Genomic DNA, 10,978 nt, shown 5'->3' with positions numbered 1-10,978 from the left:
TTGATGAGACTGTGAACATAGAACATGCCTCTTCCATCTTTTTTTTTTTTTTTTGGGGGGGGGGGGTGGATTTCTATTTTGATTTCAAATTCTCTATACAATTTATGTAATTCTATTTTATGTTTTGTAATATCTCTCATAACCAGGACTTTTTCCTTTTTTGGTTTTTTTTTTTTGAATAGTAATATTCTGCTCCTTTTATTTTTTATTTTTCTTAATTTTTAATTTTTTTTATTTTTTTAATTTTAAAATCTTTAATTCTTACATGTGTTCCCAAACATGAATCAACTCTCATCATTGTATTCCAAAACTTATTTGTGAAATATTTGGAAATTCTCACTATCCCAAGGGACCACATGGATCCCTTCAAGGATAATTTCTTCTCAAATAAAATAGACCATATGGAGTACTTGTGTTGTTGTTTTTGTTGTTGCTGATTCCAAGCCATTACTTGTTGTTGGGGCAAGCAATAGACACCCTTTGGAAAGCCTGCAGGCCAAGACAATGGTGAGCAAGTGTCCCAAAGAACCATCTTTTCTGTGTTTGAATGCTTGTTTCTGTTATAGAGCAGAGCAGTAAAGGGTAGATAAAGTAAAAGGGAATATGGTGTTGCAACTGTCTCCTAGTTCCAGCCAGGGTCTGGATGGGAAGTAGTGATTTCTTCTTTCCTGAAGCCATTTACAGGTGGACATTATCAGGATGTTTTTTATGAAGTAAGCAAAGATAATTTAGTTTAGATTCAGACATGGGGGTTCTATCTCTGGGCCAGGAAGATCTCCTGAAGGAGAGCATGGCAGCCCACTTCTTAACTGGAGAATCCCATGGACAGAGGAGCCTGGTGGGCTACAGTCCATAGAGTTGCAAAGAATCAGACACAACTGAAGTGACTAAGCATGCACTCACAGACATGGGAGCAGGGTTCCAGGAGATGGGCTATTATGTATACTTCAAGCCATAGGCACTATCCCTTTAGTGATTAACTTGTACCCAAAGCAAGAGTCACCTGGAGCAGGGCATGGCAACCAACTCCAGTATTCGTGCCTTGGACAGAGGAGCCTGGCAGGCTACAGTCCGTGTGTGTGCATGCTCAGCCACTTTAGTCATGTCCAATTCTTTGCAACCCTATGGACTGTAGCCCGTCAGGCTCCTCTGTCCATGGGATTTTCCAGGCAAGAATACTGGAGTGGGTTGCCATGCCTTTCTCCAGGGAATTTTCCTGACCCAGGGATCGAACCTGTGTCTCATGTCTCTTGCGGTCACAGGTGTTGCACAAACATCCACAGTCTCCCAGCTTCTCCATGTGACCTCTAAGGCACAGAAGTAGTGTCACTTGTTCATACAGTTATATGTTATAAACTTGAACAACAGAGTAATCATGAATAGTATCTTCAAATATCAGAACAAATTATTAGAAAAAGTAGAATCAGATTACTACAATTATCATCACCTCTCTCTAATTTGATGATTGTTTCAATTAGCTATAATTGCTTATGTTGACACAATTGGAAGAAAGTTGGAGTGAGAGAGACATTTCAAAATGCTTTGCAGCTGGTTTGGAGATGTAGGACATGTTCTAAGCAAAAGAACGAATGTGTCCTTTAAAATCTGTAAGAGAAAAGGAAATGCTTCCTTAATTTCTTTTTCTATTTTCTCGTTATTAGTGTATAGGAATGCAAGGGATTTCCGTGTGTTGATTTTACATCCTGCAACTTTACTATATTCATTGATTAGCTCTAGTAATTTTCTAGTGGAGTCTTTAGGGTTTTCTACGTAGAGGATCATGTCATCTGCAAACAGTGAGAGTTTTACTTCTTCTTTTCCAATTTGGATTCCTTTTATTTCTTTTTCTGCTCTGATTAAGGAAACAAATCCATTCACCATTGCAACGAAAAGAATAAAATACTTAGGAATATATCTACCTAAAGAAACTAAAGACCTATATATAGAAAATTATAAAACACTGGTGAAAGAAATCAAAGAGGACACTAATAGATGGAGAAATATACCAAGTTCATGGATTGGAAGAATCAATATAGTGACAATGAGTATACTACCCAAAGCAACCTATAGATTCAATGCAATCCCTATCAAACTACCAACAGTATTTTTCACAGAGCTAAAACAAATAATTTCACAATTTGTATGGAAATACAAAAACCTCAAATAGCCAAAGCAATCTTGAGAAAGAAGATTGGAACTGGAGGAATCAACCTGCCTGGCTTCGGGCTCTACTACAAAGCCACAGTCATCAAGACAGTATGGTACTGGCACAAAGACAGAAATATAGATCAATGGAACAAAATAGAAAGCCCAGAGGTAAATCCACACACATATGGACACCTTATCTTTGACAAAGTAGGCAAGAATATACAATGGAGAAAATACAATCTCTTTAACAAGTGGTGCTGGGAAAACGGGTCAACCACTTGTAAAAGAATGAAACTAGATCACTTTCTAACACCACACACAAAAATAAACTCAAAATGGATTAAAGATCTAAACGTAAGACCAGAAACTATACAACTCCTAGAGGAGAACATAGGCAAAACTTTCTCCAACATACATTGCAGCAGGATCCTCTATGACCCACCTCCCAGAATATTGGAAATAAAAGCAAAAATAAACAAATGAGACCTAATTAAACTTAAAAGCTTTTGCACAACAAAGGAAACTATAAGCAAGGTGAAAAGACAGCCTTCAGAATGGCAGAAAATAATAGCAAATGAAGCAACTGACAAACAACTAATCTCAAAAATACTCAAGCAACTCCTGTAGCTCAAGTCCAGAAAAATAAGTGACCCAATAAAAAAATGGACCAAAGAACTGAACACACATTTCTCCAAAGAAGACATACAGATGGCTAACAAACACCTGAAAAGATGCTCAACATCACTCATTATCAGAGAAATGCAAATCAAAACCACAATGAGGTACCATTTCACGCCAGTCAGAATGGCTGCCATCCAAAAGTCTACAAGCAATAAATGCTGGAGAGGGTGTAGAGAAAAGAGAACCCTCTTACACTGTTGGTGGGAATGCAAACTAGTACAGCCACTATGGAGAACAGTGTGGAGATTCCTTGAAAGACTGGAAATAGAACTACATTATGACCCAGCAATCCCACTGCTGGGCATACACACCGAGGAAACCAGAAGTGAAAGAAACACGTGTACCCCAATGTTCATCACAGCACTGTTTATAATAGCCAGGACATGGAAGCAACCTAGATATCCATCAGCAGATGAATGGATAAGAAATAAGTGGTACATATACACAATGGAGTATTACGCAGCCATTAAAAAGAATACATTTGAATCAGTTCTAATAAGATGGATGAAACTGGAGCCGATTATACAGAGTGAAGTCAGTCAGAAAGAAAAACACCAATACAGTATACTAATGCATATATATGGAATTTAGAAAGATGGTAACGATAACCCTGTATGCGAGACAGCAAAAGAGATACAGATGTATAGAACAGTCTTTTGGACTCAGAGGGAGAGAGAGAGGGTGGGATGATTTGGGAGAATGGCATTGAAATATGTATAATATCATATAAGAAACGAATCACCAGTCCAGGTTCGATGCAGGATACAGAATGCTCGGGGCTGGTGCACTGGGACGACTCAGAGGGATGGTATGGGGAGGGAGGTGGGAGGGGGGCTCAGGATGGGGAACACGTGTATAGCCATGGCAGATTCATATTGATGTATGGCAAAACCAATACAATATTGTAAAGCAATTCAGTTCAGTTCAGTTCAGTCGCTCAGTCGTGTCCGACTCTTTGCAACCCCATGAATCGCAGCACACCAGGCCTCCCTGTCCATCACCATCTCCCGGAGTTCACTCAAACTCACGTCCATCAAGTCTGTGATGCCATCCAGCCATCTCATCCTCTGTCGTCCCCTTCTCCTCCTGCCCCCAATCCCTCCCAGCATCAGAGTCTTTTGAGGTGGCCAAAGTACTGGAGTTTCAGCTTTAGTATCATTCCCTCCAAAGAAATCCCAGGGTTGATCTCCTTCAGAAAGGACTGGTTGTATCTCCTTGCAGTCCAAGGGACTCTCAAGAGTCTTCTCCAACACCACAGTTCAAAAGCATCCATTCTTCGGCACTCAGCTTTCTTCACAGTCCAACTCTCACATCCACACATGACCACAGGAAAAACCATAAGCTTGACTAGACAGAACTTAGTCGGCAAAGTAATGTCTCTGCTTTTGAATATGCTATCTAGGTTGATCATAACTTTTCTTCCAAGGAGTAAGTGTCTTTTAATTTCATGGCTGCAGTCACCATCTGCAGTGATTCTGGAGCCCAAAAAAATAAAGTCTGACACTGTTTCCACTGTTTCCCCATCTATTTCCCATGAAGTGATGGGAACCGATGCCCGCCAATTAAAATAAATAAATTTTTTTTAATGGAAGTGCATTCTCCAACGAAGCATCATGTAGGATCATAGGTTTACAGATTTCTTGATTTTAGTCCAGTGAGACCCTTTTCAGGATTCCACCCTCCATAATTTAAGATATAAATTTGTTTCTTTTTTAGAAGCCACTCAAGTGGTAGTTTGTTACAGCAGTAATAGGAGTCAAACACACATATACAACATAGTTTGAGAGAACTAAGTTTAAGTCTCCCAGTTCACTGATTTAGATTCCCTTGGGCAATGGCATTTTTGTGTTGAAACCCTATGTTAAGTAGAAGAAGAAATTGAGAGTCAAACTGGAGATATCCTGCCCTGTTAACTGGAACAACAAATTTCTCACTGAAAAATTGGGAATGTGTGTTTTATTTTGAGGCCATTAAGGAATTAATGTGATAAAGTAAGTCTATTAAAATTAGGATCACCCATTATAATTTAAATATTTTCAAATGTATACACTTTTTCAATCCCATGAAAATTCATACATTCACTTTTTTGTTTCTATTCTTTCCAACTTTCTCTCAAGCTTTTTTTCAATATTATAGATGGGACTACAAATGAACATGTGATTGTAGTGTGCACTTGGCCATGCCCAACTCTTTGCAACTCCATGGACTTAGCCTGCCAGGCCTCTCCATTCATGAAATTTTCTAGGCAAGAAATACTGGAGTGGGTCATCATTTCCTTCTCCAGGGTATCTTCCTAAGCCAGGGATTGAACCCGAGTCTCTTTTGTCTCCTACATTGGCAAGCAGGTTCTTTACCACTTGTGCCACCAAGGAAGCCCAAATGAGGGTGTAAGAGTGTTTATTTGAAGATGTACAAATGTACACACACACTTAATACACATACTCCTTACAAACATTTTCTTTAGACTTATATTTTATAAGTATTTTATTTATAAAGTATTTTATAAGTAGCACATTTTTGTAGCTTACTAAAATTATTTGGCAAGTAAAATTATTTGGTATATAAAGTGGGGTAAATGTATCCAGTGTTATGATTTAATACCCATGTGCTGTGCTGTGTTTAGTTGCTCAGTCATGTCTGACTCCTCGCCAACCCCTGGACTGTTGCCAGCCAGGCTCCTCTCTCCAGGGGATCTCTCAGGCAAGAATACTGGAGAGGATTGCCATTTCCTTCTCCAGGGAATCTTCCTGGCCCAGGGATCGAACCCACATCTTTTGCATCTCCTGCATTGGCAGACAGATTCTTTACCACCAGGACCACCTGTGAAGCCCCCTTCAGCTGAGGAAGAACACAAGATTGAAGGATTCAGAGACCCAGAGTCAGAAATTGTGAATCTCTTTTTCAGATTAATCAGATTGAAGAAGTACAACTTGCTCCTTCTATTTATTTTCTTGCATTTTCATTTCTTTGACTTCAACTCCTCTGTACAGTTTATGTAACTCACTTTATTAAGTCTTGTGATCTGTCTCATATCCAAGAGTTTTCCCATTTTATGGTCTTCCCACTCCCTTAAATGTATTCTCAAACTTGATTCCAAACAATTAGGGAATTACCATTTTTTCATATGACTAGATGGATTCCTTAAGAAAAATTTAGTCTCAAATAAAATACATAGTGAAAGTCTCTCAGTCGTGTCTGACCCTTTGTGACCCCATGGACAGTTCATAGAATTCTCCAGACCAGAATACTGGAGTGGGTAGCCTTTCCCTTCTCCAGGGGATCCTCCCAACCCAGAGATCAAACCCGGGTCTCCTGCATTACAGATAGGTTTTTTTTTACCAGCTGAGCCACAAAGGAAGGCCCAAATAAAATATATAGTACCAAGTATTTTTCTCTTTTCTTTTACTAAAAGAATAGTCATAAGTTTTACTGGTGCTGTGGAAAAAAAGAAACTACTTTAGGCACCCATAGCTACTCATATGCTTAAAAGAAGGAAAATCTATGACCACAGATTTCACTTGTGTGAACTTCATTCCTTTGTATATCACTGCCTTAACTACTCTTCCTGGTATTCTGGAATTCAACATATAGTGTTTTATAATATGGCATTGAATGTTATTTTCCTTATTAGAATCCTATTCTCTTCTCCATATCTATGCCCACAATACCTACCACAGTCACTGACAGAAATAGATTATAAAATACATGTCTTTATGTGGGGGAAGGATGTTGGGGGGAAGGCATAGTTAGGGAGTTTGGGATGGACTTGTCCACACTGTCATATTTAAAATGAATAACCAACAAGGACCTACTGTATAGCTCAGGGAACTCTGCTCAGTGTTATGTGGCAGCCTGGATGGGAGGGGGGTTTGGAGGAGAATGGATACATGTATACGCATGGCTGAGTCCCTTTGTTGTTCACCTGAAACTATCACAACATTGTTTGTTAACTGGCCACATACCAATACAAAATTAAAAGTTTAGAAGAATTGTATACAAAATTTTTCAAGCCTCTGGAATGAATGCATACACTTTTCTTCAAAATGTCATGCAAAAGGTAATATGAAGTAGAGAAAACTATGTACAAGACTCTAAAACAGGCTGACTTACTCATGAAGTGGCCACAGTCCAGTACCAGCTTCATCAACATCATCCAGGATCTTGTTAGAAATGCAGAGTCTCTTGACTCACCAGGCAGGATGAACTGAATCAGAAACTCCATTTGAACCAGCATCTGGGTGACTGGTATGCACAGTGAAGTGGAGAAAGTGCTGGTCTAGAACAGGTTGATTCACTTTCTCACTGTTGACTTTTTGTCACAGGATCATTATTTGAGCTGGGTACTGCCCTGGGCTGGAGAAGGGCATGGCAACCCACTGCAGTATCCTTGCCTGATGAATCCCATGGACAGAAGAGCCTTGCGGGCTATGGCCCATAGGGTTGCAAAGAGTTGGACAGGACTGAAATGACAGCACACATGCACCTGTCCTGGGCATCATAGATGTTTAGCAATATCCCTTCAACATGACCAAATATCATGCCGAGCAAAGGTATCTCTGGTTGAGGCCCAGAGTTTGCAAGGTATCTCTGGTTGAGGCCCAGAGTTTGCAAGGTAGAAATGAGCTGGCAGAATTCCAATAAAAACCACATACCTTTACCTGGATTATAACTGGCAAAACACTTATCCACAGGAAACCTATTTCTGCAATGGAAAACGGAGTTTGTAAAGTACTATCTTATAGAATGTTTGTTTCTAAAAATGAAAGCATATCATTCCTATAAAGTGCTAAGATCTGCATGTTTCATGCTTAACAAACATTTTCTAATGAAAGACTAATTGCGATAGCCCCTAACTTATGCTGTATGTATGAAGCTCCTAATTATTTTGGCAAAACTGTAGTGAATCCAAGCAGCATACTGCCCAAGTTGTTGTTGTTGTTGTTGTTTTTCTCTAGTTGCAGTGAGAAGCCTTCTCATCACAATGGCTTCTCTTGTTGCAGAGCATGGGCTCTAGAGTGAGCAGGCTTCCGTAGTTGTGGCACATGGGCTCAGTAGTTATGCAGATTCTTAACCACGGGACCATCAGGGAAGTTCTGCCCAAGGTTTTATATTAAAATAACAAAGTTATCCAACTTATTGAAGTTGGGAAGAGTAAGTTTTCAAGAGATATGAGGAGCTGTGACCTATCAATGCTTTGATTAGGAACCTAATCAAGACAGTATCCTCTCTGAGACTCTGGAGAAAACTTGAACTGAGAGTTGAGATAAGATGCTGCTATTTAAGGTTTAGTCCCCTAAAAAAGACAGGAAAGATCATGGAAAAGGAGAAATAATCACTGAATTCAGCTGGCTTGCAACATTGTCTCCACACAGAGAATGAGTGGGAAAATTCTCTTATCTGTCCAGACCAGATCAGGGTCCCACAGGAAAATTAATTATTAGAGGCTGATGTAACAGGAGGGAAATGTGCTAATGAGGAAACATAGGGAGCTGTAAATATCTCCCCTGCTGCATCCCTCAGCCTGTGTGTCATTCGGATGGAGAGGACATGATTGTAACTCTTGGACTCATAACTCTGCCCAGGGAACCAATGCTTGACTCCATCCCACTGTCTTGTCTGGAAGCAGAGCATCTTTCTTCACCATGAACCATCCAAAAGGAATTTGGAGGTCTATATGCAACCCTCCTCTCAGAGACCCCACCCAGGTGAGTCCAAGAGTCCAGTAAACCCTGCAGGAGATCAAACATAAGGGCAGCCAAGAACACTTACCGGAGTTCACCTGAGAGCCAGCCCAGACTAACCCAGGGCCAAGACCACTGAAGTTGTTTGTTTGCCTGATTGATTAACCTTTTAATTTGTGTTTAACATTTTAATTTGTGATGCCCAAAATAGTAGTGAATATTGAACTCATTAATGCAAGGGTCAATGTTGACCGTTAAATGACTCAATTTGGAGAAGGAATAAGAGGTATAAGGTGCTTCCAGTAAAAATAGAACCGAAATCCAAGGAACTTTGTGATTAACTGGAATAAAGATATAAGGTATTAGTTGTGGAGGAATGTAAAGTGATGTAGGGTATTTTTTAAGAAGGGGCATATTTGACTATGATGAGTAAGATCCAGACCAAGGAATGCTGGCAAACATTTCCCTGCAATAGCAGTTCATGAGACACAAATTTCATAGTATCTCCTCCCTCTTAATATTCGATTTTTTAAAATTTATTATGTGTAAATGGGTAGTGCTTAGTCACATGCAACACTTGTGGCCCAGCAAGAATACTGGAGTAGATTGCCATTCCTTCCTAAAGTGGATCTTCCAGACTCAGGGATCAAACCTGTCTCTTGCATCTCCTACATTGGTAGGCAGAGTCTTTACCACTAGTACCACCTGGGAAGTTCATAATTGGATAGTGCAAAAGTGAAAGTGTTAGTCGATCAGTCATGTCCAACTCTGTGACCCCATGGACCAGGGTCCGCCAGGCTCCTCTGTCTGTGGGATTCCCCAGGCAAGAATACTGGAGCGGGTTGCCATTCTCTTCTTCAGGGGATCTACCCAACTCTGGGATCAAACCTGGGTCTCCTACATTTCAGGCAGATTCTTTACCATCTGAACCCCTAGAGAAGCCCATAAATGAAAAGTGAAAAGTGAAATCGCTCAGTCGTGTCCGACTCTTTGCGACCCGTGGACTGTAGCCCACCAAGCTCCTCCATCCATGGGATTCTCCAGGCAAGAATACTGGAGTGGGTTGCCATTTCCTTCTCCAATAAATGGGTAAGCTAGATCTTAATTTGCAATGAATTCACTACTCATTGTAAGGCTGAATATATTTGCAGATCAGTTAGCCCATTACTTTCTGTATTTAAAATTGCCTGTTCAGGGAAATCTGCTCAATGTTATATGGCAACCTGGATGGTAAGGGAGTTTGGGGGAGAATGGACACAGGTATACATATATATGGTTGAGTCCCTTCACTATCCACCTGAAACTATCACAAATTTGTTAATCAGCTATACTCCAATACAAAATAAAAAGGTTTTAAAAAATAAAATAAAATTGCCTGTTCAATCCATGGATTAAGAAGTAGACATCTTTGGAAAGGAGGTGGAGATGACAAGGCAGCATTTTTCACCCCAGCATATAACCCTATTTAAGAGTGCGTCTTTGAGACTTCTGGCAGTCCTCTGGTTAAGACTTTGCCTTCCAATGCCTGGGTGTGAGTTTGATCCCTGATCAGGGAATTAGGATCCCACGTGCCTTGTGGCCAAAAAAAAACAAAACAAAACATAAAACAGAAGCAACACTGTAACAAATTCAATAAATGACTTTCAAAATGGCCCACATCCAAAAACAGGTGTTTGTGTGTGTGTGTGTGTGTGTTTACTTTTTTAAGTTAATTGAATTTGCGGATAACTGCTTTACAGTATTGTGATGGAGTTTGCCATACATCAGCATGGATCAGCCACAGGTGTTTATCTGTACCCAATCCTGAGCAGCCCCTACCTCCGGCCCCACTCTATCCCTCTGGGTTGTCCCAGAGCACCGGCTTTGGGTGCCCTGTGTTCTTTTTCAATACTGAGCTTTATTCAGGGCAAGATAAAAGGCTCTAAAGACATTAGGTTATATGTGGTTAAGATGTTGTTAGGGCTTCCCTGGTGGCTCACATGGTAAAGAATTTGCCTGCAATGCATGAGACCCAGGTTCAATCCCTAGATCAGGAAGATCCCCTGGGGAAGGAGATGGCAACCCACTCAGTACACTTGCCTGGAGAATTCCACAGACAGAGGAGCCTGGAAGGCTACAGTCCATAGGGTTGCAAAGAGTTGGACACGACAGAGTGACTAACTTTCACGTTCACTTTCAAGATGTTGAGATGTTGTTAGGGGCTTCTCAGGTGGCACTAGTGGTAAAGAACCCGCTTGCAGTGAGATGTGGGTTTAATCCGCGGGTGGGGACAATCCCCTGGAGAAGGAAATGGCAACCCACTCCAGTACTCTTCCCTAGGAAATCTCATGGACAGAGGAGCCTCGTGGGCTACTGTCCATGGGGTCACAAAGAGTCAGACACAACTGAGCACCAAGGTGTTGTTAAGGTATAAAGTGTGTCCCCAGTAAAACTGAATTGAATTCCTGAGTGAAAAAATAAAATATTGG

At 40.6% G+C, this 10,978-nt stretch overlaps 1 long non-coding RNA gene across 1 annotated transcript in view; it reads right to left on the bottom strand.

Moving 5' to 3' along the window:
• The window catches only part of LOC132659866 (uncharacterized), a 995,695-nt gene that overhangs the window by 973,482 nt on the left and 11,235 nt on the right, over nucleotides 1-10,978 (bottom strand). The window lies entirely within an intron of this gene.

This window comes from Ovis aries, chromosome 5 (assembly GCF_016772045.2).
Source record: "Ovis aries strain OAR_USU_Benz2616 breed Rambouillet chromosome 5, ARS-UI_Ramb_v3.0, whole genome shotgun sequence".
In the NCBI taxonomy this organism is placed as follows: domain Eukaryota; kingdom Metazoa; phylum Chordata; class Mammalia; order Artiodactyla; family Bovidae; genus Ovis; species Ovis aries.
Note: the sequence above shows the minus strand (reverse complement) of the source record. Positions and strands in the feature narration are given on the sequence as shown.